At 57.3% G+C, this 6,000-nt stretch overlaps 1 protein-coding gene across 2 annotated transcripts in view; it reads left to right on the forward strand.

Annotated features, from left to right (window-relative positions):
- The window catches only part of BSN (bassoon presynaptic cytomatrix protein), a 90,585-nt gene extending 84,585 nt beyond the window's left edge, over window positions 1–6,000 (forward strand). For both annotated transcript variants that reach the window (XR_014144725.1, XM_081817721.1), the window contains one exon: window positions 2,044–6,000. The gene's annotated coding sequence lies outside the window, so the exon portion shown is untranslated. The remainder of the gene's footprint in view (window positions 1–2,043) is intronic.

Here is a 6,000-nt window from a genome sequence, read left to right on the forward strand (position 1 = left end):
TGTGAACTGGGAGGAGGCTGGTGGGCTTCCTTCAGCTGTGATGGGTCTGGCAGCTACCCGAGAGGCAGAGACCCCTGGGCTGGCTGAGATGACTCAGGCAGTAACCTTGGGGAAGGACCCAGCAGAGCCAACCGTGCCCCTCAACTTGGGGGCTGTGCACTGGGCACCATTCCAAAGCCCCTTCCCCTGAGTCTGGTGCTGGTGACTTTGCCCCAGACAGTCGGGTAAGGCCAGAGTCCCCAACCCTGCCGAGCTCAGCAGCCACGGGCCTGAGCTTCAAACACCGTTGACTTCAGAGGCTGAACTCCTGACCTGCCAGATGGGAGAGCAGAATGAGAAGCGAGGCAGACGGAAATAACAGAGAGGAGGGGGAGGTCACTGGACAGGCAGGCGGTCTCAGCCCCCAGACAGGTCAGCCCAGGGAGAGAGTGGAAGGGCCTCCGCATGGGAGCCTTGGCTCTGTGTGGGCTGCAGTGGCCAACACGGGGTGAGAAGCCTCCTCCCGGAGCCCTCTCTGGCCTCAGCCCTGCCTCTACGGCAGAGGAGGAGGCCGTGCGTCCTCCAGGATGGCGGGGAGGGTAGCCTGGCTAGTGGCGCTGCTCTGTGCCCAGCCAGGGACCACCTTCTACCATTCCATAAGCCTGGGACCCTCTCCCTTCCCTTCCTTTGCCGCCTCTCGGCTCTAGAGCACAGAGGTTTGGACGCTTCTCACGGTGAGCAGGCATGTGTGTGGCAGGGCCAGAGAGGCAGCGAGCAAATCACAAGGGAGCCCAGGCAAGGGCTGCTTGTAGGAAGGAGCTGGGTGTACTTTCCAAAGGGCTGCCTGTCTGGGGGAACAATGGGGGCACCAGAAAGGCCCAGTCTTCCATCCACTTATCCATTTATTCCACAAATGTTTGTCAGGCCCTAGGCAGGTGCCAGGCCCTGTTCCAGGTGCTAGGGATACAGCAGGGAACAAAACCAAGTCCCTGCCCTCCAAAGCCGACAGTCCATTTAAGGGGGGCAGAGAATAAATAAGCTAAAAAAATAAAAAGATTAAAAAGGTGATTTCTGAAGGTGATGAGTGTTATGAAGCCAGGGAGGCAGGGTTATGGGCCACCGGGGCTGCTCTGAAGAGAGTGGGCAGTGTGAGGTAAGGCTAGAGGCAGGATGATGTCGGGATGGGACAGGTGGGCTTAGGGACCAGGCAAAAGGCCAGCATAGCCAGAGCCACAGCGGAGGGAAACGGTGGTCAGGAGTGAAGTCCCAGGGGGTGGGAGCCAGCTCCGGTGGGCTTTGTAGGCCAAAGTAAAGAGCCCGGAATTTATTCAAATTACAGTAGCCACAGTGCGGCTCCCCCAGCGTTCTTCCTGCCTTCAGCCCACGACAGTGGGCTCCCTGCCACTTTCCCACCCCGCCGGATGTTTCCTCGGAGTTGCCCCAGAACAGATGTGAAATCAGAAATTGTGCTGAAGGGAAGGAAGGGCAGTCCATGGGCTGGGGCCATGGCAGAACCCACCCTGGGCTTAGGCCTAGGGCTCCGTCACCGAGGAGTGAAAGGAACCACGGGCATGGTTTTGTTCACAAAACCTGGGTGGCCACTGAGACCACTAACTTTGTAGTTAAAGGGGTCTCCCTCAAGTTCTGGCGTTTGGCTAACAATTGGGCCAAGCGTTCAGCGCTTCTGTGAGTGCCCGTCCTCTGGTGTCTTCTATGACCGTTTCAGAAGCGGCCTGGGGGAGGCTGGCCCTTTTAAACAAAATCCCATCTTCCTCACTCTGAAGCAACTTATGTTATATTCAAGAAATGTCCCTTCCTGGCCAACTGGATTCTTCTCACTTCCTGTCCTTCTCTTCGTGACCTCAAAATTGCTCAAGCACGCATCTCCCCAAGGCTCAGTAGGTGGGGGGGCCCCCCCCGGGGGGAGGAGGGGTCAGGCCAGCGGTGCATGGCAGGCCACCGACCGAGAGGAGGGTAGGGATGGGAAGCAGCCGTCCACAGTTCTTGACGACATCCTTCTTTCTTTCCTTCTTTCCCTCCGCCTCCCGCCTTCTCTCCTCCAAGCATCTGCAATCTGGCAAACCCTTGGCCCAAAGACTCACACCAGGTGGGACGTGGCAGGCAGGCCTCAGTTGAGGACGTTTTCTAACAGCAGCTGCCTGGGTGAAGCATCTGCTGGACATGTTGGGACCACTGGCCCGGGGGACCTGTGATTGTCTTTCCAGAGACCCTGCTCTCCTCAGGGCACCACCTTCGAGGCCTAGCCTTCGCTGGGAGGGAGGAGCCCTCTCCGGACACCCTGCCACTGCGGCCCGGCCAGCCAGGCTTCCTATGCGTTATACACAGAGTTTGGGCGCAGGCTGCCTGTTTTTGATGGACGCTGCCCTCCCTCCATGATGCCAGAAGTTTTTCCACAGCCTTGGAGAGGGGCTTTGACTGAGGGCTGGGGGCCCCGGGCTCCGTTTCCTTCACATTCCAGCTGACCCGGATCCCTCTGTGGCCACAGGGCCCTGCTCCCCTCACCCTGCCCTCTGGGTGACATCAGAGCAGACCTCCGTGTGGCTAGCGTGGGGTTGGGAGAACTTTACAAACATTAGGACCTAACACTGTCTCATCGCTGAAATAAGAGGCCATAGCAGCGAAAAGCAGCGTGGGCACTGGCTGAGGCTTCTCCCAGCCCATGGGTGGCAGCATGCTAGCCTGCCTGCCACCATCTCAAAGCCATCCCCCCCTCCGCCCGCCCCCAGCCATCGTCAGCATCCCAGCAGCACCGCCATTGTCTCGATCAGCCAGCTCCTTGTTCGTACACCTGGGGATTTCTTTTGATTTCGAGAACAGCCTTAATCATTTCAGTTTGATTTACATGTATACCTCATAAGCATTTTTCTTTTTTTGTCTCCTTCTCCCCCTTCTCTCTTTTTCTTTGCTCACCTCCTTGCCTCTCCCCTCCACCACCTCCTGTGACTGATGGTTTGGTTTCCTCTCTGCTCTGCCCCTGCTCAGCACAGGGAGAATGTTGACTCAGAAGCAATAGGGGGCAGCAGGCCACCAAGAGCACAACCCCAGGGCGAGGTCTAGGGAGGCCCCTCAGCCCGCCTCTGTTTACTGTGCAATCCAGTCCTTCTTAAGCCATCACCAGTGGGCATGCTCAGAGCAGAGGGGCCAGGGCTCCTGCCAGCCGAGGGCCGGGCCCAGAGCCCTGTGCTGGGGGGTATGGCACCATCCACCCACCTGGCGGACTGGGTGGCATTCCTCCCCAAGGCCCTTGCCCTGGGGGCCTCCCTTCCTCTTGGGCACCCCCACCAGTCTCATCTCTAACGTTCTATGCAATGAAATATAAACCCTCAAAGACAACTGTTAATATTTAATAAATTCCATGTTATGTATAAGGAGTCAATTGCAAACATGCAATTGAGAAACTGGATAGATAAGCTCATATCAACCCCGCCCCCCGCCCCCTGCTCCCACCGTGTGTGTGAAATTCTCAGTCTGTGGCATGTTTGACCTGTGGCAGGACGCGCTGCTGCCAGGTGAGTCACCGCCTGTCCTGCAGTGAGGCATGCACAGCTCACAGCCTTTTTGCACGATTTCATCCATTTTAAATGCTCGACCCTCTTGCTTGGGAGTTCTTTTTGCCTCAGAACTTCTCCTCCTGGAGTGCTTCTAGCTGACTTCTGCACGAGCTAGTGAGGACCTGCTGGAATTGTTGCCTGAGCGTGCCAGGCTGTGGCGTAGGCAGCGCAGGGCTTCGCATGCCCTGCGGGCTTCTCGGACCAGGATGGCAGGTGAAAAGAAGCCTCTGGAGTAGACACGCTGGTGGGGCCCACACAGGAGTGTGTGGGTGAACATTCTGAAGGTTTGCTATAGGATTTCCCTCTGTAAATTGCTCCCCCTCTCATCCCATCCCTGAGCCAGGGGTGTCTGGCCACCCCGTTCAGTGGGACATGGCTCAGGCACAGAGCTGGCCTGTGTCTCTGGCCGGAGACACAGGCCAAGGGCAGGGTCTGGCTATGTCCTAGGGACCCCAGCTCCTGACTACACCTGCTCCTTGCCTCTCCTTTGTAGCTGGGCAGCTCCAAGGTCTGTGAGCCAAGAGAGAGAGGCTGGGGCGCAGGGTGCTCAGGTGCTCAGGAAGAGCTGGACCTCTGGCCCTTGTGGTGAGGACAGCTGACAAAGTCATCTTGGACCAGAGCAGGTGTTCCCATAGACAGTAGCTTCAAGCTGAGTTTCTTGGGAAGCTTGTCAATGGCAGAATTCACAGAAGGTTGTGTTGTGACCCTTTTTCCATCTGTCCCCAGGACCTAACCTCCCTGCCCACCCTTGTCCCTGAAGCCCAGGTATCCCACCGCTCCTCAGCTTCTCTCTAAGTCGGCAATGCAGCAGGCAGTGACCACCCGACCCCCCGAGGCCTGGCCTTCCTCCAGTGTGCTCTGGTTTGCACCATGCATTTCTCAGGGGTCCACATTTCTCATGCTTTCCAGTACGGTCTACACAGCCCTTCAGAGGGGGATCCTGGCCCACCTCTGGCAGCTGTGGATGGGACAGGAGGCTGTCGACCTCTTTTTGGGCCTGCGACCCTGGTCCTCCTGGATTTGGGCTTCACCCGTCCCCCAGGACACCTGCCTCATCCCAGAGATCAGGCCTGGGCTGTTAAGAGCCCGTCTGGGCAAGGGCTAAGGGAGGCCACTCTCCATCACCTCTGACTACCCAGGGCCAGGTCTGTGTGGGGATGTGCCTGGTGGCTGGATACAGTGGGGACCAAGGCAGTAATCCTTACCATGAAAGGCCAGGGGATGGGCCCAGGAACAGGGAGCAGGCAGGGAGATGGCAGCAGGTCCGCCTCCATCAGGCCCAGTCTCAGGCTCTAAAACGTTGACTTTTTCTCAAATTTCCTTTCGGACCAAGCCCTCTGAGTTTGAACTTTCTGACATCTGCCACTCCCCACTCCCCCAAGCTACCCACAGGACACCTCTGTACCCGTCACCCCGTGTGAAGGTGGCTGAAGCAGGCCTCTCTGGGCCACAGGTGTCCTGGCCTTTGTGTAGATGCAGCCATGGCTCTGGGGGACACTGCAGCCAGAGGCTGAGAGACCAGCATTGGGTGCCTCGGGCGGTGGGGAGCATCGGGCACATCTCTAAATGAGCAAAGGGTCTCTGGGATGCAGTCCAGGCCTTCTCCACATCTGCCTCCTCAGTGTCATGAGCAAGGGCACTGTCTCTGCTCACTCCAGGGCCCAATGCACTCACTTTGCAGCGACACCCCCCCCCACACACACACACACTTAGTCCTTAGGAAGAGAATGGGGTCTCGGGGCCCATGATGAGAGGGCAGCAGTGGTAGTAACTATGGCCTGTCTTCTGGAGCCTGTGGGGGCATTTTCCAGGCAGATACTTTGCCATGGCAGCATGGTCCTGGCCTACTGGCCCTTCCCCTGCCCTCCTACCACCCTCCCTCCATTCTGTAAATACTTGTCATCGTGGACTCCGACAGGGTCAGAGGGACAGGCCTGACCAACCAAAACTCCTCAGAGATATCATCTCTGTCTCCCTGGGTACCCATGTGCACTGGGGTGGCGCTGGAGAGCCATGGAAATCGTGAGATACTGTGTGTGTACGCATGTGAACAAGTGTGTGAATGTGTATGTGTGTGCGTGTCTGCCTCATTCAGCCTCTGGGATCACATCAGCTCCTGCTCTCCAAGCGCAGTGCCCTGGAGAGTGGTGGCTGCCCAGCGCCTTTCCTCTGCTAGCTTCCATGTCTTGTTTTTGCTTTCTCCTCCCTCCCTCCCTCCCTTTCTTTCCTTCTCTCCTTTATTTGAGGGGGGAAGAGTGCTGTACAAAGTCAAACAAACAAGTTTACAGTTGTAAGTGCAATGACCCGAGTCCTCCACATGACCTTGTGAATTGTGTGCCGTCCTCCTGTGCTCTGTGAGAACTCGTGGTACTTCGGTGTCCCTCCCCCCTGTATTGTGACAAGGTAATTCTGTGGTATCAGAATAAAAGGACTTGATATAAACAACCTA

The sequence above is a fragment of the Leptonychotes weddellii genome, chromosome 1 (assembly GCF_054177405.1).
Source record: "Leptonychotes weddellii isolate Sample4059 chromosome 1, ASM5417740v2, whole genome shotgun sequence".
NCBI classification, from domain to species: domain Eukaryota; kingdom Metazoa; phylum Chordata; class Mammalia; order Carnivora; family Phocidae; genus Leptonychotes; species Leptonychotes weddellii.